Source organism: Arachis ipaensis, chromosome B3 (assembly GCF_059453495.1).
Source record: "Arachis ipaensis isolate K30076 ecotype BB chromosome B3, ASM5945349v1, whole genome shotgun sequence".
Lineage (NCBI taxonomy): Eukaryota > Viridiplantae > Streptophyta > Magnoliopsida > Fabales > Fabaceae > Arachis > Arachis ipaensis.
The window spans coordinates 59101128-59124594 of record NC_142438.1 but is presented as its reverse complement, the minus strand read 5'-3'; the positions used below and the strand labels follow the sequence as shown (position 1 = coordinate 59124594).

At 37.8% G+C, this 23467-nt stretch overlaps 2 non-coding genes and 1 pseudogene across 2 annotated transcripts; 2 read left to right on the top strand and 1 right to left on the bottom strand.

Moving 5' to 3' along the window:
• LOC107633241 (uncharacterized) overlaps window positions 1–23136 on the top strand; it is a 29783-nt pseudogene extending 6647 nt beyond the window's left edge.
• LOC148570778 (small nucleolar RNA R71) lies at window positions 3071–3178 on the top strand. The gene has a single exon (XR_015908060.1). It is a non-coding gene; the product is annotated as a small nucleolar RNA R71 (small nucleolar RNA).
• LOC148570777 (small nucleolar RNA R71) lies at window positions 11053–11160 on the bottom strand. Its single transcript, XR_015908024.1, has one exon. It is a non-coding gene; the product is annotated as a small nucleolar RNA R71 (small nucleolar RNA).
• Window positions 23137–23467: the final 331 nt, after the last annotated feature.

The following is a 23467-nucleotide window of genomic DNA, read 5'->3' as shown; positions in this document are numbered from 1 at the left end:
TAAAACAACAACTTCAAAAGACATATGCACTGTTCAAGCATTCATTTAGAAAACAAAAAAGTATGTCACCACATCAATATAATTAAACTAAGTTCAAGGATAAATTCGAAACTCATGTACTTCTTGTTCTTTTGAATTAAAACATTTTTTATTTAAGAGAGGTGATGGATTCATAGGACATTCATAACTTTAAGACAAAGTTACTAACTACTAATGATCATGTAATAAGACACAAACATAGATAAGCACTTAACATAAAGAAAACGAAAAACTGAGAAAGTAAGAACAAGGAATGAGTCCACCTTAGTGATGGTGGCGTTTCCTTCTTGAGGAACCAATGATGTCCTTGATCTCTTCTATGTCTCTTCCTTTCCTTTGTGGCTTGATCCCTAGTGATTTTTGGTATTCCTATCCTCAGTTGCTTCCAATAATTATGTGGAGGGAAGTGCATCCCCTGAGGTATCTCAGGGATCTCTTGATTTGCAGCCACATGTTCTACCACTGAGCTATAGACCCTTGAGATGAATCTTTCCATCTCCCATAACTCGGAGGTGGAAGCCTTTGTCTTTCCTTCCCCTTTTCTAGAGGTTTCTCCGGTCTTAGGTGCCATCAATGGTAATGGAAAAACAAAAAGCTTATGCTTTTACCACACCAAACTTAGAATGTTGCTCACCCTCGAGCAAAAGAAGAAAGAATAGAAGAAGAAGAAGAAGAAGGTATGGAGGAGATAGAGGGATGTGTGTATGGATGTGAGTGGTGAATGGAAAATAGAAGGGATGACCATGAATGGAGAGAGAGAAGGTGAGGTGGGTTGGGATCCTGTGAGATTCACAGATCCTGAGATGATCTTGTGGTGTCCACAGATCCTGAGGTATCAAGGATTTACATCCCTGCACCCATTAGGCATGTAAAATGCCCTTGCATACAATTCTGGCGTTTAAACGCCGAATTGATGCTTGTTCTGGGCGTTCAACGCCCAGATGCAGCATATATCTGGTGTTGAACGCCAGTTCTATGCTTGTTTCTGGCGTTCAGCGCCAGCTTTCCTCACTGTGCATTTCTGGCGTCTGAACACCAGGATGCTGCTTGTTTCTGGCGTTCAACACCAAAAACATGCTCTGTTCTGGCGTTGAACGCCAGACAGATGCTTCTTACTGGCGTTTAAACGCCAGTAAGATCCTCCTCCAGGGTGTGATTTTTCTTCTGCTGTTTTTGATTCTGTTTTCAATTTTTATATTTATTTTGTGACTCCACATGATCATGAACCTAATAAAACATGAAAGAACAATAAAAATAAAATTAGATAAATAAAAATTGGGTTGCCTCCCAACAAGCGCTTCTTTAATGTCAATAGCTTGACAGTGGGCTCTCGTGGAGCCTCACAGATATTCAGAGCATTGTTGAGACTCCCCAACACCAAACTTAGAGTTTGGATATGGGAGTTCAACACCAAACTTAGAGTTTGGTTGGGGCCTCCCAACACCAAACTTAGAGTTTGACTGTGGGGGCTCTGGTTGACTCTGTTTTGAGAGAAGCTTACTGTGCCTCTTTTCCATGTTCACAGAAGGATAACCTTGAGTTTAAAACACAAGGGAGTCCTCATTCACTTGAAGGACTAGTTCACCTCTGTCAACATCAATCACAGCTCTTACTGTGGCTAGGAAGGGTCTTCCAAGGATGATGGATTCATCCTCATCCTTCCCAGTATCTAGGATTATGAAATCAGCAGGGATGTAAAGGCCTTCAACCTTTACTAACATGTCCTCTACTTGTCTATAAGCCTCTTTTCTTGAGTTATCTGCTATCTATAGTGAGATTATAGCAGCTTGTACCTCAAAGATTCCCAGCTTCTCCATTATAGAGAGTGGCATGAGGTTTATCCCTGACCCAAGGTCACATAGAGCCTTCTCAAAGGTCATGGTGCCTATGGTACAAGGTATTAGGAACTTTCCAGGATCCTGTTTCTTCTGAGGCAATCTCAGTTGATCCAATGCATTTAATTCATTGGTAAACAGGGGAGGTTCATCTCCCCAAGTCTCATTACCAAATAAATTGGCATTAAACTTCATGATTGCACTAAGGAACTTGGCAACTTGCTCTTCAGTAACATCCTCATTCTCTTCAGAAGAAGAATACTCATCAGAGCTCATGAATGGCATAAGGAGGTTCAATGGAATCTCTATGGTCTCTAGATGAGCCTCAGATTCCTTTGGTTCCTCAAAGGGAAACTCCTTATTGATCACTGGACGTCCCAGGAGGTCTTCCTCCTTGGGATTCACGTCCTCCCCTTCCTCTTTGGATTCGGCCATGATGGTTATATCAATGGCCTTGCACTCTCCTTTTGGATTTTCTTCTGTATTGCTTGGGAGAGTACTAGGGGGGTTTCAGTGATTCTTTTACTCAGTTGGCCCACTTGTGCTTCCAAATTTCTAATGGAGGACCTTGTTTCATTCATGAAACTCACAGTGGCCTTAGATAGATCAGAGACTAAATTTGCTAAATTAGAGGTATTTTGTTCAGAGTTCTCTGTCTGTTGCTGAGTGGATGATGGAAAAGGCTTGCTATTGCTAAACCTGTTTCTTCCACCATTATTAAAGCCTTGTTGAGGCTTTTGTTGATCCTTCCATGAGAGATTTGGGTGATTTCTCCATGAGGGGTTATAGGTGTTTCCATAAGGTTTACCCATATAATTTACCTCTGCTATTGCAGGGTTCTCAAGATCATAAGCTTCTTCTTCAACAGATGCCTCTTGAGTACTGTTGGATGCAGCTTGCATTCCATTCAGACTCTGAGAAATCATATTGACTTGCTGAGTCAATATTTTGTTCTGAGCCAATATGGCATTCAGAGTATCAATTTCAAGAACTCCCTTCTTCTGAGGCGTCCCATTACTCACAGGATTCCTCTCAGAAGTGTATATGAACTGGTTATTAGCAACCATGTCAATGAGTTCTTGAGCTTCTGCAGGCGTTTTCTTTAGGTGAATGGATCCACCTGCAGAAGTATCCAATGACATCTTAGCTAATTCAGACAGACCATCATAGAATATATCCAGGATGGTCCATTCTGAAAGCATGTCAGAAGGACACTTTTTGGTCAGTTGCTTGTATCTCTCCCAAGCTTCATAGAGGGATTCACCTTCTTTCTGTCTGAAGGTTTGAACATCCACTCTAAGCTTGCTCAGCTTTTGAGGAGGAAAGAACTTGGCTAAGAAAGCCGTGACCAGCTTATCCCAAGAGTTCAGGCTATCTTTGGGCTGAGAGTCCAACCATATTCTAGCTCTGTCTCTTACAGTAAACAGGAAAAGCATGAGCCTGTAGACTTCAGGATCTACTCCATTAGTCTTAACAGTATCACAGATCCGCAAGAATTCAGTTAAAAACTGAAAAGGATCTTCAGATGGAAGTCCATGGAATTTACAATTCTGCTGCATCAGAGAAACTAATTGAGGTTTCAGCTCAAAATTATTTGCTCTAATGGTGGGGATGGAGATGCTTCTTCCATGTAAATTAGAATTAGGTGCAGTAAAGTCACCAGGCATCCTCCTTGCATTATTATTATTTTCGGCTGCCATCTCCTCTTCTTGTTCGAAAATTTCTGAAAGGTGCTTGCTGGATTGTTGTACTTTAGCTTCTCTTAGTTTCCTCTTCAGAGTCCTTTCAGGTTCTGGATCTGCTTCAACAAGAATATTCTTGTCCTTGCTCCTGCTCATATGAAAAAGAGAGAACAGAAAAATAATAATAATAGGGATCCTTTTTACCCAGGTATAGAGGTTCCCCTGTGTGAGTAGAAGAAGAAAAGAATGTAATGTAAAGAAGGAAAGAAAAAAAACTCGAACACAGAGAGGGAGGTAGTGTTCGAATTTTTGGATGGGAGAGAAGTGTTAGTAGATGAATAAATAAATAGAAGGAGATGAGAGAGAAAGAGGAATTTCGAAAATTATTTTTGAAAAATGGTTAGTGATTTTCGAAAATTAAAATTAAAATTAAAATTAAAATTTGAAACAATTAGTTAATTAAAAAGAATTTTTGAAAAAGAGGGAAGATATTTTCGAAAATTAGAGAGAGAGAGTTAGTTAGGTAGTTTTGAAAAAGATAAGAAACAAACAAAAAGTTAGTTAGTTAGTTGAAACAAATTTTGAAAATCAATTTTTGAAAAGATAAGAAGATAATAAGTTGGAAAAGATATTTTAAAATCAAATTTTTGAAAAAGATAAGATAAGAAGATATTTTTGAAAAGATATGATTGAAATTAGTTTTTGAAAAAGATTTGATTTTTAGAATCACAATTAATGACTTGATTTACAAGAAATCACAAGATATGATTCTAGAACTTAAAGTTTGAATCTTTCTTGGCAAGCAAGTAACAAACTTGAAATTTTTGAATCAAAACATTAATTGATGATGTTATTTTCGAAAATTAGGAGGTAAAGATAAGAAAAAGATTTTTGAAAAATATTTTAAAAATTTTCGAAAATAAATAAGAAAAGTGAAAAAGATATGATTTTTGAAAAAGATTTTGAAAAAGATAAGATTTTTAAATTGAAAATTTGATTTGACTCATAAGAAACAACTAAGTTTTAAAAAGTTTTGAAAAAGTCAACTCAAATTTTCGAAATTTATGAGTGAAAAAGGGAAAGATATTTTTTTTTGAATTTTTGAATTTTTTATGATGAGAGAGAAAAACATGAAAAATGATGCAATGCATGAAAATTTTGGATCTAAACATGTGATGCATGCAAGAACACTATGAATGTCAAGATGAATACTAAGAACACTTTGAAGATCATGATGAACATCAAGAACATATTTTTGAAAAATTTTTGATGCAAAGAAAACATGCAAGACACCAAACTTAGAAATTTTTCATGTATAGACACTATGAATGCAAGAATGCATATGAAAAACAAGAAAATATGAAGATCAAACAAGAAGATTGGCCAAGAACAACTTGAAGATCATGATGAATACTATGAATGCATGAATTTTTCGAAAATTTTATGCAAACTTTAAAACATGCAATTGACACCAAACTTAAAATTGACTCAAGACTCAAACAAGAAACACAAAATATTTTTTTTTGATTTTTATGATTTTATGATTTTTTTTCGGATTTTTCGAAAATTAATGTGAAAAAGAAAAATAAGGATTCTAAAATTTTTAATATGAATTCCAGGAATCTTGTACTCTTAGTCTAAACCTCCAATCTGAGGGTTAGGCATGGCTTAATAGCCAGCCAAGCTTTAGAATGTAACTCAGATATACTGCTCATTAATTATCAAATTAACTTGCCTCTATGCTGATGGTTGGAAGCCCCAGTCTAAATGAATTTAGACATGGCTTTACAGCCAGTCAGGCTTCAACATGCTTCATGAAACTCTAGAATTCATTCTTAAAAATTCTGAAGAACAATATATTTTTGAAAAGATTTATAATTTTTTTCGAAAATAAAGGAAAAATTTTTGAATATATTTTTTTTTTGAAAACAAAATAAGAAGAAAATTACCTAATCTGAGCAACATGATGAACCGTTAGTTGTCCAGATTCAAACAATCCCCGGCAACGGCGCCAAAAACTTGGTGCACGAAATTGTGATATCAGGAAACGGCGCCAAAACTCTGTACACACGTCTTAATAAATTGTTTTTCATTCACAACTTCGATACAACTAACCAGCAAGTGCACTGGGTCGTCCAAGTAATAAAACCTTACGTGAGTAAGGGTCGATCCCACGGAGATTGTTGGTATGAAGCAAGCTATGGTCATCTTGTAAATCTCAGTCAGGCGGATAATAATTGATTATGGAGTTTTCGAAAATAAATAATAAATAGACAGAAAATAAAAATAGAAATACTTATGTATATCATTGGTGAGAATTTCAGATAAAGGTATAGAGATGCTTTTGTCCCTCTGAACTTCTGCTTTCCTGCTGTCTTCATCCAATCGGTCTTACTCCTTTCTATGGCTGGCTTTATGTAAAGACATCACCATTGTCAATGGCTACTTTTCATCCTCTCTGTGAAAATAATCTGATGCACTGTCACTGCACTACTTTTCAACGCAATTGAAAGCGCGCCATTTTGAGTTCTGTAGCTCCAGAAAATTTACTTTGAGTGCAGGGAGGTCAGAATCCAACAGCATCAGCAGTCCTTCTTCAACTTCTGAATCTGATTTTTGCTCAAGTCCCTCAATTTCAGTCAGAAAATACCTGAAATCACAGAAAAACACACAAACTCATAGTAAAGTCCAGAAATGTGAATTTAACATAAAAACTAATAAAAACATCCCTAAAAGTAACTAGATCCTACTAAAAACATACTAAAAACAATGCCAAAAAGCGTATAAATTATCCGCTCATCAATTTTTCAACTCTATTCCTCTATTCATATGCATTCTTGTTTGATCTTAATTGTATATGCTTGTTTGGAATCCTTGTTGCGTCTATCTTCCTCTATTTGAGTTCTTCTTGATTCAGGTATTCTTTGATATAGCTTTAAACTTGTCTTAATATGCTGTGCCTTTTAACTCCGGGTTCTGAGTCCATTTTTTGAGAAATTGTTGAATCAGTTTTTCTCTTACTTGACAGTGATCATAGCCAATTTTGAGATTTTATAAATTGCTGTTGATTAGATATATACTTTTCTATATATGAAACTTTGAGATTACTTATACAGTTTAACAATTATTTCTTTCTAATACCTCGCCTGTACTTTTACTGGTTTACGGAATTGCACTTACTTTAAAAGTAAATTAACTTTCTAGTAATTTTACTATAGTTCCAATGCACATCTTCAATTGATTATGTATTTGGGGTATTTTTCAAAATTCTGGAAAGAAAGGGGATTTCTTGCTTTTATCCCGGTTGAGTTTCGTTTGATAAACTTTACTTAATTCATTTTGAATTGAGTTTGATTTAGTATACTACATGGTTTATGTCATTGTTGTTCTTTTGAAAATGTTGGACTCATAACTTTTTTCTTATGAACGGACTCGCTCCTTGATACATGCTCGGAAAGACAACAGGGGCATTCTAAGACAAAAGATCAGAATGGGAATTTTACACTTTCAGAGGACCCCATCACTAGAGCACGTGCAGAGAAGCTCAAGGAGAGTTTTGGGAACCTGGCAGCACTTGTGCATATGGAGTTACATCAAGTACTAACCAAGGAAGAATGGGCAAGGCCCATTGGGCTAAGTCAGGAAAGCAAGAAGCCCAATAATGCTTTCCGAATTCAATGGGAGGCATAATTTATCTTTAAATTTCGAAATTCTAGACTTTTGTTTTAGTTTGTTATGTGGTCAAAAGTTTGTTAGAAGATTTATTTTAAATCTGCTATGCTTAGTAGTATTTTATGGATTTTAAATTTAAATCAAATATGATCTAATCTAATAAGATCAAATTTGATTTAAATTAGTTATCATATCTTTAGGATTTTAAAATTTAAATAATATCTGATCTAATCCAATAAGATTAAATCTGATTTAAATTAGTTATCTTATCTTTTAGTTAGTTGCTAGGTGCCTATTTAAACACCTTTGGTGAGACAATTTGCATAACTTTGATGAATAAATTTCAGTTGCTTTTAAGCACTTTTTATTGTGTGAGAAGTGAGGTGAGTGATTTGCTTCACTTGTTGCATGAGGAAGATTGGAGGATCCAACACTAAGGTGATATGCGTGGTGGTTTCTTTCAGTTTTTGTCCCTCTGATCTAAGTTGTCAAGGACAGGTTCTTTGAAGGTCTAGTAGGGAATTGATGAGCGGATAATTTATATGCTTTTTGGCATTGTTTTTAGTATGTTTTTAGTATATTTTAATTAGTTTTTATTATATTTTTATTAGTTTTTAAATAAAAATCACTCTTCTGAACTTTACTTTGAGTTTGTGTGTTTTTCTATGATTTCAGATATTTTCTGGCTGAAATTGAGGGACCTAAGCAAAAATCTGATTCAGAGGCTGAAAAAGGACTGCAGATGCTGTTGGATTCTGACCTCCCTGCACTCGAAGTGGATTTTCTGGAGCTACAGAAGCCCATTTGGCAGACTCTCAATTGCGTTGGAAAGTAGACATCCTGGGCTTTCCAGCAATATATAATAGTCCATACTTTGCCCAAGATTTGATGGCCCAAACAGGCATTCCAAGAGTTTTCTATAAATAGGACCTTTTGCTATTGTATTTTCATCTTTGGACGTTTAGTCCCTAGACCTTGGAGGCTGGCCATTCGGCCATGCTTACACCATTATCACTTATGTATTTTCAACGGTGGAGTTTCTACACACCATAGATTAAGGTGTGGAGCTCTGCTGTTCTTCATGAATTAATACAAAGTACTATTGTTTTTCTATTCAACTCAAGTCTATTTCTTCTCCAAGATATTCATTCACACCCAAGAACATGATGAATGTGATGATTACGTGACACTCATCACCATTCTCACCTATGAACGCGTGATTGATAACTACTTCCGTTTTACATGCAAACAAGCTTGAATGTATATCTCTTGGGTTTCTAATCTAAGATTGGAACCTTCGTGGTATAGGCTAGAATTATTGGCGGTCATTCCTGAGATCCGGAACGTCTAAACCTTGTCTGTGGTATTCTGAGTAGGATCTGGGAAGGGATGACTGTGACGAGCTTCAAACTCGCGATTGTTGGGCGTGTGACAGATGCAAAAGGATCAATGGATCCTATTCCAACATGATCGAGAACCGACAGATGATTAGCCGTGCGGTGACATCGCATTTGGAATGTTTTCACTGAGAGGACGGGAAGTAGCCATTGACAACGGTGATGCCCAACATAAAGCTTGCCATGGAAAGGAGTATGAATGATTGGAAGAAGACAATAGGAAAGCAGAGGTTCAGGAGGAACAAAGCATCTTCATACGCTTATCTGAAATTCCAACCGAAGAATTACATAAGTATCTCTATCTTTATTTTATGATTTATTTATTTTTTAATTATCAATTCTCCATCACCATCTGAATTCGCCTGACTGAGATTTACAAGGTGACCATAGCTTGCTTCAAGCCGACAGTCTCCGTGGGATCGACCCTTACTCATGTAAGGTTTATTACTTGGACGACCCAGTGCACTTGCTGGTTAGTTGTGCGGAATTGTGACAAAGTGTGATTCACGTTTAAGAGCTCCAAGTCCTTTGGCGCCATTGTTGATGATCACAATTTCGTGCACCAAGTTTTTGGTGCCGTTGCCGGGGATTGTTCGAGTTTGGACAACTGACGGTTCATCTTGTTGCTTAGATTAGGTACTTTTCAGAATTTTTAAGAATGAATTCTAGAGTTTCAAGGTGATGTTCTTATCATCACAAAAGCTGATTGATTCTCATCAATTTAGCTGCTGAATGTAATGTCCTGTTGAAGCTTGGCCAAACATGTCTAATCTTTTTAGACTGAAGCTTTAGACTAACATTGCATGATTCTTGGAATTCTTATTAAAAGTTTTGAATCTCTTTATTTTCCTTTCCATATAAGTTTCGAAAATCACAAAAAAAATTTATAAAACCATAAAAAATTAAAAATATTTTATGTTTCTTGTTTGAGTCTAGTATCAAATGTTTATGTTTGGTGTCCTGCATGCATTGTTTGATTTGAGTTTCCTAAGATTAGTTGTATTTTGATTGTTTCTCATCATTAAAAATTCAAAAATATTTTCAAAACTATGTCTTTTCAAGTCAATAATACAGAGAATTGAAGATTCAAAACATTCAGCAGAGGAATCAAACAGAAAAAGCTGGGCGTTCAAAACGCCCAGTGAAGAAGGAATGGATGCCATTCTGGGCGTTTAACGCCAGGATGACACTAGAGGGAAGATTTTGTTTTTAATTCAAATTTTTTTCAAATCTTCATAATTTTTCAAAATCAAATCTTTTTCAAATCATATCTTTTCAATCATATCTCTTCAAAATCAATTTCTTTCCATTTTTTTATTTATTACTATTTTCGAAAATCCTTGCTAAAATTAATGATTTACTTCAAAATTTTCAAGTTGTTACTTGCCTATTAAGAAATGATCAAATTTTAAATTTTAAGAATCATATCTTTTAATTTCTTGTTAGTCAAGTAATCAACTTTAATTTTAAAACTTTCTCTTTTTAATTTGATTTCCAATCATATCTTCTCAATCATATCTTTTCAATCACATCTTTTTCAAAATTAATTTTCAATCATATCTTTTTAATTTCTAATTTCAAAATCTTTTCAAAAATCACTTAATTTCTTTCCTAATCTTAATTTTCAAAAATGTCAATCAAAATTTCAAGTTTCTTTTAATTATTTCAAAATCTTTTTAATTTATTTTCGAAAATTCTTCCCCTCTTCTCACATCCTTCTATTTAAGGGACTAACACTCCTCCTCAAGGTGCAATTCAAACTCTATCCCTCTTGATAAGTTCGAATTCTCTACCTCCCCCTTCTATTCTTCTTTTCCTCTGACACCTCAAGGAATCTCTATACTGTGACATAGGATTCCCTACTTTCTTGTTCTCTTCTCTTTCATATGAGCAGGAACAAAGATAAAGGCATACTTGTTCAAGCTGATCCTGAACCTGAAAAGACCTTGAAGAGAAAGCTAAGAGAAGGTAAAGCACAATTCTCTCTAGAGGGCCTAACAGAGCTTTTCAAGGAAGAAGAAACCATGGCAGCCGAAAACAATAATGCCAACAATGCAAGGATGGTGCTTGGTGACTTTACTGCACCTACTCCCGACTTCTATGGGAGAAGCATCTCAATCCCTGCCATTGGAGCAAACAACTTTGAGCTTAAGCCTCAATTAGTTTCTCTAATGCAACAGAATTGCAAGTTTCATGGACTTCCATTGGAAGATCCTCATCAGTTCTTAGCTGAATTCTTGCAAATCTGTGACACTGTCAAGACCAATAGGGTTGACCCTGAAGTCTACAGACTTATGCTTTTTCCTTTTTACTGTAAGAGACAGAGCTAGGACATGGTTGGATTCACAACCTAAAGAAAGCCTGAACTCTTGGGAAAAGCTAGCCAATGCCTTCTTGGCAAAGTTTTTTCCACCTCAAAAATTGAGCAAGCTTAGAGTGGAAGTCCAAACCTTCAGACAGAAAGAAGGTGAATCCCTCTATGAAGCTTGGGAAAGATACAAGCAATTGATCAGAAGATGTCCTTCTGACATGCTTTCTAAATGGAGCATCATAGGTATTTTCTATGATGGTCTGTCTGAACTATCCAAGATGTCATTGGATAGCTCTGCTGGAGGATCTCTTCATCTGAAGAAGACGCCTGCAGAAGCTCAGAAACTCATTGAAATGGTTGCAAATAACCAATTCATGTACACTTCTGAAAGGAATCCTGTGCATAATGGGACAACTCAGAAGAAGGGAGTTCTTGAGATTGATACTATGAATTCCATATTGGCTCAGAATAAAATATTGACTCAACAAGTCAATATGATTTCTCAGAGTCTGTCTGAAATGCAAGCAGCAACAGGCAGTACTAAGGAAGCTTCCTCTGAAGAAAAAGCTTATGATCCTGAGAACCCAGCAATGGAAGAGGTGAATTACATGGGAGAACCCTATGAAAACACCTATAATCCTTCATGGAGAAATCATCCAAATCTCTCATGGAAGGATCAACAGAGACCTCAACAAGGTTTCAACAACAATAATGGTGGAAGAAACAGGTTTAGCAATAGCAAACCTTTTCCATCATCTTCTCAGCAACAGACAGAGAATTCTAAGCAAAACCACTCTGACTTAGCAACCATTGTCTCTGATCTAATCAAAACCACTCAAAGTTTCATGACTGAAACAAGATCCTCCATTAGAAATTTGGAGGCACAAGTGGGTCAGCTGAGTAAGAAAATTACTGAACTCCCTCCTAATACTCCCCCAAGCAATACAGAAGAGAATCCCAAGAGAGAGTGCAAGGCCATAAACACGTCTCACATGGCCAAACCTGGAGAGGAGGAAGAGGTAGTGATCTCCACTGAGGAAGACCTCAATGGACGTCCACTGACCTCCATGGAGTTCCCTAATGAGGAACCATGGGAATCTGAGGCTCAGACTGAGACCATAGAGATTCCATTAAATTTACTTTTGCCATTCATGAGCTCTGATGAGTATTCTTCCTCTGAAGAGGATGAAGATGTTACTGAAGAGCAAGTTGTTAAGTACCTTGGAGCAATCATAAAGCTAAATGCCAAGTTGTCTGGTAATGAGACTTGGGAGGATGAACCTCCATTTCTCACCAAAGAACTGGATGACTTGACTAGGCAGAAATTACCTCTGAAGAGACAAGACCCTGGAAAATTCTCAATACCTTGTACCATAGGCACCATGACCTTTGAGAAGGCTCTGTGTGACCTAGGGTCAAGCATAAACCTTATGTCTCTCTCTGTAATGGAGAAGCTAGGGATCATTGAGGTACAAGCTGCAAGAATCTCACTAGAGATGGCAGACAATTCAAAGAAACAGGCTTATGGACGTGTAGAGGATGTCTTGGTAAAGGTTGAAGACCATTACATCCCTGCTGATTTCATAATCCTAGAGACTGGGAAGTGTATGGATGAATCCATCATCCTTGGCAGACCCTTCCTAGCCACAGCAAAAGCTGTGATTGACGTTGACAGAGGAGAATTGATCATTCAAGTGAATAGAGACTCCCTTGTGTTTAAAGCTCAAGGATATCCCTCTATCACCATGCTGAGGAAGCATGAAGAGCTTCTCTCAATACAGAGTCAAACAGAGCCCCCACAGTCAAACTCTAAGTTTGGTGTTGGGAGGCCACAACCAAACTTTAAGTTTGGTGTTGAACCCCCACATTCAAACTCTAAGTTTGGTGTTGGGAGGTTCCAACATTGCTCTGAACATCTGTGAGACTCCATGAGAGCCCACTGTCAAGCTATTGACATTAAAGAAGCGCTTGTTGGGAGGCAACCCAATCTTTAATTATCTATGTTAAATTTCTATTTTCTTTTGTTATTTTATGTTTTCTATAGGTTGATGATCATGTGAAGTCACAAAAATAATTGAAAAAGAAAAAACAGAAGGAAAAATAGAATGAAAAAATAGAACACCCTGGAGGAGAAACTTACTGGCGTTTAAACGCCAGTAAGGGTAGCAGAATGGGCGTTAAACGCCCAGTCTGGCACCATTCTGGGAGTTTAACGCCAGAAATGGGCACCAGACTGGCATTTAACGCCAGGAATGGGCAAGAAGCTAGTGTTAAACGCCAGAAATGGGCAGCAGCTTGGTGTTTTACACGCCACATGGTGCAGGGATGAGAAATCCTTGACACCTCAGGATCTGTGGACCCCACAGGATCCCCACCTACCCCACCTCTCTCTCTCTTCTTCACCCATTCACCAATAACCTCAATACCTCTTCCCCAAAAACCCCTCACCTATCAAATCCGACCATTCTCTTCACTACTCACATCCATCCTTCATAAAACCCCACCTACCTCACCATTCAAATTCAAACCACTTTCCCACCCAGACCCACCCATAATGGCCGAACCATACCCCCCCCTCTCCACTCCTATATAAACTCATCTTCACTCCTTCATTTTCACCCAACCTAAACACTACCTATCCCCCTTGGCCAAAACACAAAGCCCCTCCATCTCCTTTATTTCTTCTTCTTCTACTCTCTTCTTTCTTCTTTTGCTCGAGGACGAGCAACCTTCTAAGTTTGGTGTGGTAAAAGCTAAATCTTTTTTGTAACCATTAATGGCACCAAAGGCCGAAGAAACCTCTAGAAAGAGGAAAGGGAAGGCAAAAGCTTCCACCTTCGAGTCATGGAAGATGGAGAGATTCCTCTTAAGGGTGCATCAAGACCACTTCTATGAAGTTGTGGCCAAGAAGAAAGTGATCCCCGAGGTCCCTTTTAAGCTCAAAAAGGGCGAATATCCAGAGATCCGACATGAGATCCGAATAAGTGGTTGGGAAGTTCTCACCAACCCGATTCAATAAGTCGGAATCTTAATGGTTCAAGAGTTCTATGCCAATGCATGGATCACCAAGAACCGCGATCAAAGTGTGAACCCGGACCCTAAGAATTGGCTTACAATGGTCTGAGGGAAATACTTAGACTTTAGTCAGGAAAATGTAAGGTTGGCATTCAATTTGCCTATGATGCAAGGAGATGCACACCCATACACTAGAAGGGTCAACTTTGATCAAAGGTTAGACCAAGTTCTCATGGACATCTGTGAAGAGGGCGCTCAATGGAAGAGAGATTCAAGAGGGAAGACGGTTCAACTAAGAAGGCATGACCTCAAGCCTATGGCTAGGGGATGGTTGGAGTTTATCCAACGCTCAATCATTCCTACTAGCAACCGATCTGAAGTTACTATAGATCGGGCTATCATGATTCATAGCATCATGATTAGAGAGGAAGTAGAAGTTCATGAAGTTATATCCCAAGAACTCTACATGGTGGCGGACAAGTCCTCTACTATGGCAAGGTTAGCCTTCCCTCATCTCATCTATCACCTCTGCAATTCAGCTGGAATTGACATAGAGGAAGACATCCTCATTGATGAGGACAAGCCCATCACTAAGAAAAGGATGGAGCAAGTGAGAGAACCTCACCAAGAGCATGAGGAAACTCCTCATCATGAAATCCCTGAGATGCCTCAAGGGATGCATTTTCCTCCACAAAAATATTGGGAGCAAATCAACACCTCCCTAGGAGAATTAAGTTCCAACATGGGACAACTAAGGGTGGAGCATCAAGAGCAGTCCATCCTCCTCCATGAAATTAGAGAAGACCAAAGAACCATGAGAGAGGAGCAACAAAGGCAAGGAAGAGACATTGAGGAGCTCAAGCACTCCATAATATCTTCAAGAGGAAGAACAAGCCGCCATCACTAAGGTGGATCCGTTCTTTAATTTCCTTGTTCTTTATTTTCCTATTTTTCGAATTTTTATGCTTATGTTATTTATGTTTGTATCTTTATTACATGATTATTAGTGTCTAAGTGTCTATTCCATAAAGCTATGAAAATGAATCCATCACCTTTCTTAAATGAAAAAAATGTTTTTAATTGAAAAAGAAAAAGAAGTGCATGAATTTCAAATTTTAAAACAATTTAATTATTTTGATGTGGTGGCAATACTATTGTTTTTCTGAATGAATGCTTGAACAGTGCATATTTTTCTATTTGATTGTTTATGAATGTTAAAATTGTTGGCTCTTGAAAGAATGATGGGAAAAAGAGAAATGTTATTTGATAATCTGAAAAATCATAAAATTGATTCTTGAAGCAAGAAAAAGCAGTGAAAAGCTTGTAGAAAAAAAGGATATATGCGAAAAAAAAAAGAAAAGAAAGAAAAAGAAAAGCAAGCAGAAAAAGCCAATACCCCTTTAAACCAAAAGGCAAGGGTGATAAAAAGGATCCAAGGCTTTGAGCATCAGTGGATAGGAGGGCCCACAGGAATAAAATCCTGGCCTAAGTGGCTAAACCAAGCTGTCCCTAACCATGTGCTTATGGCGTGAAGGTGTCAAGTGAAAACTTGAGACTGAGCGGTTAAAGTCGAGGTCCAAAGCAAAAAGAAGAGTGTGCTTAAGAACCCTGGACACCTCTAATTGGGGACTCTAGCAAAGCTGAGTCACAATCTGAAAAGGTTCACCCAGTTATGTGTCTGTGGCATTTATGTATCCGGTGGTAATACTGGAAAACAAAGTGCTTTGGGTCACGGCCAAGACTCATAAAGTAGCTGTGTTCAAGAATCAACATACTTAACTAGGAGAATCAATAACACTATCTGGATTCTGAGTTTCTATATATGCCAATCATTCTGAACTTCAAGGAATAAAGTGAGATGCCAAAACTGTTCAGAAGCAAAAAGCTAAAAGCCCCGCTCATCTAATTAATACTGATCTTCATAGATGTTTTTGGAATTCATTGTATATTCTCTTCTTTTTATCTAATTTGATTTTCAGTTGCTTGGGGACAAGCAACAATTTAAGTTTGGTGTTGTGATGAGCGGATAATTTATACGCTTTTTGGCATTGTTTTTAGTATGTTTTTAGTATATTTTAATTAGTTTTTATTATATTTTTATTAGTTTTTAAATAAAAATCACTCTTCTGGACTTTACTATGAGTTTGTGTGTTTTTCTATGATTTCAGGTATTTTCTGGCTGAAATTGAGGGACCTGAGCAAAAATCTGATTCAGAGGCTGAAAAAGGACTGCAGATGCTGTTGGATTCTGACCTCCCTGCACTCGAAGTGAATTTTCTGGAGCTACAAAAGCCCAATTGGCGCGCTCTCAATTGCGTTGGAAAGTAGACATCCTGGGCTTTCCAGAAATATATAATAGTTCATACTTTGCCCAATATTTGATGGCCCAAACAGGCGTTCCAAGTCAGCTCAAGAATTCTGGCGTTTAACTCCAAAACTGGCACAAAAGCTGGAGTTAAACGCCCAAACTGGCACAAAAGCTGGTGTTTAACTCCAAGAAAAGTCTCTACATATGGAAGCTTCAATGCTCAGCCCAGGCACACACCAAGTGGGCCCGGAAGAAGATTTCTGCATTAATTACCTATTTCTCTAACCCTAGGCTACTAGTTTTCTATAAATAGGACCTTTTGCTATTGTATTTTCATCTTTGGACGTTTACTCCCTAGACCTTAGAGGCTGGCCATTCGGCCATGCTTACACCATTATCACTTATGTATTTTCAACGGTGGAGTTTCTACACACCATAGATTAAGGTGTGGAGCTTTGCTGTTCTTCATGAATTAATACAAAGTACTATTGTTTTTCTATTCAACTCAAGTCTATTTCTTCTCCAAGATATTCATTCGCACCCAAGAACATGATGAATGTGATGATTATGTGACACTCATCACCATTCTCACCTATGAATGCATGATTGACAACCACTTCCGTTCTACATGCAAACAAGCTTGAATGATATCTCTTGGGTTTCTAATCTAAGATTGGAACCTTCGTGGTATAGGCTAGAATTATTGGCGGTCATTCCTAAGATCCGGAACGTCTAAATCTTGTCTGTGGTATTATGAGTAGGATCTGGGAAGGGATGACTGTGACGAGCTTCAAACTCACGATTGTTGGGCGTGTGACAGACGCAAAAGGATCAATGGATCCTATTCCAACATGATCGAGAACCGACAGATGATTAGCCGTGCGGTGACAGCACATTTAGAACATTTTCACTGAGAGGACGGAAAGTAGCCATTGACAACGGTGATGCCCAACATAAAGCTTGCCATGGAAAGGAGTATGAATGATTGGAAGAAGGCAATAGGAAAGCAGATGTTCAGGAGGAACAAAGCATCTTCATACGCTTATCTGAAATTCTAACCGAAGAATTACATAAGTATCTCTATCTTTATTTTATGATTTATTTATCTTTTAATTATCAATTCTCCATTACCATCTGAATTCGCCTGACTGAGATTTACAAGGTGACCATAGCTTGCTTCAAGCCGACAGTCTCCGTGGGATCGACCGTTACTCACGTAAGGTTTATTACTTGGACGACCCAGTGCACTTGCTGGTTAGTTGTGCGGAATTGTGACAAAGTGTGATTCACGTTTAAGAGCTCCAAGTCCTTTGGCGCCATTGTTGATGATCACAATTTCGTGCACCAGGAATCCTTTCCGGTGACCTAGGTTGCTAAGAACAGGTATCTTAGAGGTCTAGTTGGAAAACTTTATCTATCCTTTGTTTTTTCTTTATCTATCTTTTATGTTTCTGCTGTGTCTCTTTATGCCAATAAATTCCTCTTCTTGATGTCATTCTTTTCTTGTCCCATTCCATTAGGATTTTATTACTTTGAATGTATTAAACCATTAAACCCCAACTTTATTCTTTATCATCTGGTATCAATTACAGGTCGTATGTAGATTCTTATTTATCCACACGTTCCTTGGGTCTTGTTTAATCTCTTTATTTTTCTCTTCAATTTCTGCAAATTTACTTTAGATTAAAAAAAAAGAAAAAATTCCTCGTTAAATTCTATTACTGCAATTTCTGTTTATTCTAGTTAACAAAAAAAAAATGAAAAAAAAAGCATAAAAAAAACGAAAAAAAGGCAAAAAAAAAATTTAAATTTTCCCTTTGTTTTATCTTTTCAAATTTTCCTTGGGTTCCACTTAGGATTCAATTTTGCTAGTTTTTGTCATCCTAGTATCACTCCTTGATTCCTTTTTCACATACTTTAATTGTCTTCTTGTCAAGTTGAACATTTCTATCATTCAGATTATCTTAGTTTGGTGTCTCAATTCCTCATCTTCCGAAGTGCAACTTGTTAAGGCAATCCAAGAGTGGAAAAAGGCAAGAGTGGTGAGCTCATCAGAGGGTAAAAGCCACGTATTGAGTGAAACACGAGTGTCCTATTCCGAATGATACACGTGAGAAGAGTGCTGTAAGGTCTTCTTTTTTACAGGTTCATTGATGGCTAACACTGAAGGGAACCCCGATCCACAACTAACTTTTCGCCTCGACGCACTTTTCAGCATCCTTACAGGGATTCAACAACGTCTTGATGACATGGATTCTCGAATTAACTTTTTTCCCCTAGGCGAAAAGTATGGTCACGAGAATCTATTCATAATGATTCTACGGAGTCTGAGGAGGAGACTTCATCTAGATCCCGGCATCATAGACAACCGACAGATGTTGATAATAACCTTAATGCTATCAAAATGCGCATCCCAGAATTTAAAGGCAGAAGTGACCCTGAGGCGTACCTGGAATGGGAACGCAAGGTAGAGCTCTTATTTCAGTGTCATAACTACTCTGATGTAAAAATGGTAAGACTAGCGGCTGTAGAATTCTCAGATTATGCCCTTGTCTGGTGGGCCGAGCTGGACAAACAGAGGAGGTGGAATGGAAAACTACCAATTCTGTCTTGGGAGAAGATGAAGAAGGTCCTACGACAATGGTTTGTCCCTTCTTACTACTACAGGGAGCTACATCAATGGCTCCAACGGTTATACCAAGGTTCTAAGTTTGTAGATGAGTATCATAAGGAGATAGAGATGCTGCTAATCCAAGCAAACATTGAGGAGGAGTCTGAGGCTACTATGGCACGTTTCTTGAGTGGGCTAAACCAAGACATTGCAAATACTGTAGAACATCTCCCATTTGTGACTATAGAAGACTTGGTGAACCTAGCTATCAAGGTAGAAAGACAGCAAAAGGCGAAAGGGCTGCGTAATTCTACTTCAAGGTGGGATTCGAGAGGTGCTAATTTCGGGGAGAAGACTGGATCCAAACCTACCGAATTAAAGGAGAAGCCCACAGAGCAGCACAGGAAGACGCACACGCCTAATTCCACTTCTAAACCTCCTACACGGCATCGTGATATTACCTGCTTTAAGTGCCGCGGATTAGGCCATTATGCTTCCGAGTGTCCAAATAAAAGGACCATGGTAATTAAAGCAAATGATATTTTCTTAGAATCTGATAACTCAGATGGGTATGAAAACATGCCACATGCGGATGATGCTACAGATAATGAAGATATAGTTGAGTATGCTGTTAGTGGCGATACCCTTGTTACTAGGCAGATCTTAAATGTACAAGCCAAAGATGATCGTCTAGAACAGCGAGAGAACATCTTTCATACAAAAGTTTTATTGGGAGGTAAGGTTGGACTCATGATCATTGATGCTGGAAGTCATACAAACGTTGCTAGCTCTACTTTGATCACAAAATTGGGGTTGAAATGCACCAAACACCATAACCCTTACAAGCTGGAGTTGCTAAGTGATGTTGGTGAATTGAAGGTTATGAAGCAAGCCCGCATACAGTTCTCTATTGGGAGATATAGTGATGAGGTACTTTGTGACGTGGTTCCCATGCAGGCTTGTCATCTACTCCTAGGCCGTCCATGGCAGTATGATAGGAAGGTGGTCCATGATGGTTTCACAAACTGATACTCCATCACTTATCTTGGGAAGAAGATTGCCCTTGCACCTTTGACACCTAAAGAAGTATACCTGGAGCAACTGAGCATGTGCAAATCTACTAAAGAGTCTTTAGGATGTGAGAAAATTGAAAAATAAGAGGGTAAAGAGAGGGCTTTGAGAGATGAAACGTGTGAGAAAAAGATTCAGGGTCTGAGTAAAAAAGAGATTTCTAAAAGAGAAGCATCTCTGGAGAGTGAGAGTGCTCACCAAATATGTTTTTATGCAAAAGAGAGGGATCTGAAACATGCTAGTTTAGGAAAAAAAAGCATTGGTGTTAGTACGATTTAGAGAGTCTTTCCTTTCTACCATTGAAACTAACCATAACCTGCCTAGTACTTTTATTTCACTCTTGCAGGAATTTGGCGATGTATTTCCGGATGAGATGCCCTCAGGTTTACCTCCACTACGAGGCATAGAACATCAGATTGACTTTGTCCCCGGATCAAGTATTCCTAACCGGCCAGCTTACCAGACCAATCCTGAGGAGACGAAGGAACTACAACGGCAAGTCGAGGACCTTTTGGCTAAGGGTTTTGTGAGAGAAAGCATGCGTCCTTGTGCTGTTCTGGTACTATTGGTGCCCAAGAAGGCTGGCTCATGGAGGATGTGTGTTGACTGCAGAGCTGTAAATAAGATTACGGTAAAGTATCGCCATCCTATTCTTAGACTTGATGATATGCTTGATGAATTGCATGGTTCTGTTATTTTTACTAAAATAGATTTAAGGAGTGGTTATCATCAAATATGAATGAAACTTGGTGATGAATGGAAAACAGCTTTCAAAACTAAATATGGTTTGTATGAGTGGTTAGTTATGCCATTTGGTTTGACAAATGCACCTAGTACATTCATGAGACTAATGAATCATATGTTGCGAGAGTTTTTAGGTAAATCTGTGGTTGTTTATTTTGATGATATCCTTATCTACAGTAAATGTCTTGATGATCATATTTTGCATGTTCAATCTATTTTAGAGGTACTTAGAAAGGAAAAATTGTATGCTAATCTCCAAAAGTGCTCGTTTTGTCTTAGTAAAGTCGTATTCCTAGGTTTTGTGATAAGTTCTGCAGGAATTGAGGTAGATGACGAGAAGGTGAAGGCTATTAGACAATGGCCCACACCTCAGAATGTCTCTGATGTTAGAAGTTTTCATGGTCTTGCGGGTTTTTATCGGAGGTTTGTTAAAGATTTTTCTATTATTGCTGCACCTTTAACTGAAATCATCAAGAAACATGTCAACTTTAAATGGGATCAGGAACAAGAACTTACCTTTAACACCTTGAAAGAATTATTGTGTTCTGCCCCCATTCTTATTTTATCATATTTTTCTAAAACTTTTGAAATCGAATGTGATGCTTCTGGAATTGGTATAGGTGCTGTTTTGATGCAGGAAAAGCAAGCAATCGCCTATTTCAGTGAGAAGTTGAATGGGGCCCGTCTCAACTACTCCACTTATGATAAAGAGCTTTATGCCTTGGTGCAAGCTTTGGAAGTGTGGCAGCATTATTTGCTACCTAAGGAATTTGTGGTACATACTGACCATGAATCCCTCAAACACTTGAAGGGCCAAGAGAAGCTGAACAAGAGACATGCAAAATAGATAGAATTCCTTGAATCCTTTCCATATGTAATCGCCTATAAGCAAGGTAAAGAGAATGTGGTTGCTGATGCATTATCTAGAAGGTATTCCTTAATCACAACCCTTACTTCTAAACTGTTAGGTTTGAGTGTATGAAGGAATTGTATGCAACTGATTCTGCTTTTGCCTCTATCTATACTGCATGTGAACATGGTGCATATAACAAATTCTATAAGCATGATGGCTTTATTTTTTAGGGTAATAAGATTTGTGTACCTACTTATTCTATTAGGGAGTTACTTGTTCTAGAATCACATAGTGGGGGTTTGATGGGTCATTTTGGTGTGCATAAGACTTTGAATGTTTTATCTGAGCATTTTTACTGGCCCCACATGCGTAAAGATGTTGATAAATTTTGTGCCAAATGCATTGCATGTAAACAAGCTAAATCTAAGTCTTTACCACATAGTTTGTATACTCCTTTACCTGTTCCTGTGCATCCATGGGTTGATATTTCTATGGATTTTGTTCTTGGTTTGCCTAGAACTAGGAGAGGTCGAGATAGCATTTTTGTTGTGGTAGATAGATTTAGTAAAATGGCTCATTTCATTGCTTGCCATAAAACTGATGATGCCACACATATTGCTGACCTATTCTTTCGAGAAGTTGTGCGCTTACATGGTGTTCCCCAAACTATTGTTTCTGATCGTGATGTCAAATTCTTAAGTCACTTTTGGAAAGTTTTGTGGAGCAAGTTGGGAACAAAATTGTTATACTCAACTACTTGTCACCCTCAAACTGATGGTCAAACTGAAGTCGTAAATAGGACATTGGGAACCTTATTGCATGCTATTGTTGGTAAGAATTTGAAAACCTGGGAAGATTGTCTACCTTTTATTGAGTTTGCTTATAACAGGACAATCCATTCTTCCACTGGTTTTTCACCCTTTGAACTTGTCTATGGTTTTAATCCTCTCACTGTCTTGGATTTAATGCCTTTACCTTTGAGTGATCTTATTAGTTTAGATGGAGCTAGCAAGGCTGAGAAAGTTAAAGCAATACATGCAAGGGCTCGTGACCTAATTGAGAGGAAGAATAAAACCACGGCTGAAAGGATTAACAAGAGTCGAAAGCATATAGTCTTCGAACCAGGAGATTGGGTTTGGGTACATTTGAGGAAAGAGAGATTTCCTACTCAGAGGAAGACTAAACTTGATGGTAGAGGGGATGGCCCATTCCAAGTGCTTGAGAAGATCAATGACAACGCCTACAAGATTGACCTACTAGGTGAGTATCATGTCTCTGCTACTTTCAATGTTACTGATCTCTCTCCTTTTGATATAGAGACAGATTCGAGGACGAATCTTTTTGAGGAAGGAGGGAATGATACATGCTCGGAAAGACATTCTAAGACAAAAGGGCAGAATGGGAATTTCACACTTCCAGAGGGCCCCATCACTAGAGCACGTGCAAAGAAGCTCAAGGAGAGTTTTGGGAACCTGGCAGTGCTTGTGCATATGAAGTTACATCAAGTTCTAACCAAGGAAGAATGGGCAAGGCCCATTGGGCTAAGTCAGGACAGCAAGAAGCCCAATAATGCTTTCCGAATTCAATGGGAGGCATAATTTATCTTTAAATTTCGAAATTCTAGACTTTTGTTTTAGTTTGTCATGTGGTCAAAAGTTTGTTAGAATACTTATTTTAAATCTGCTATGCTTAGTAGTATTTTAGGGATTTTAAATTTAAATCAAATCTGATCTAATCTAATAATATCAAATCTGATTTAAATTAGTTATCATATCTTTAGGATTTTAAAATTTAAATCAAATCTGATCTAATCCAATAAAATCAAATCTGATTTAAATTAGTTATCTTATCTTTTAGTTAGTTGCTAGGTGCCTATTTAAACACCTTTGGTGAGACAATTTACATAACTTTGATGAATAAATTTCAGTT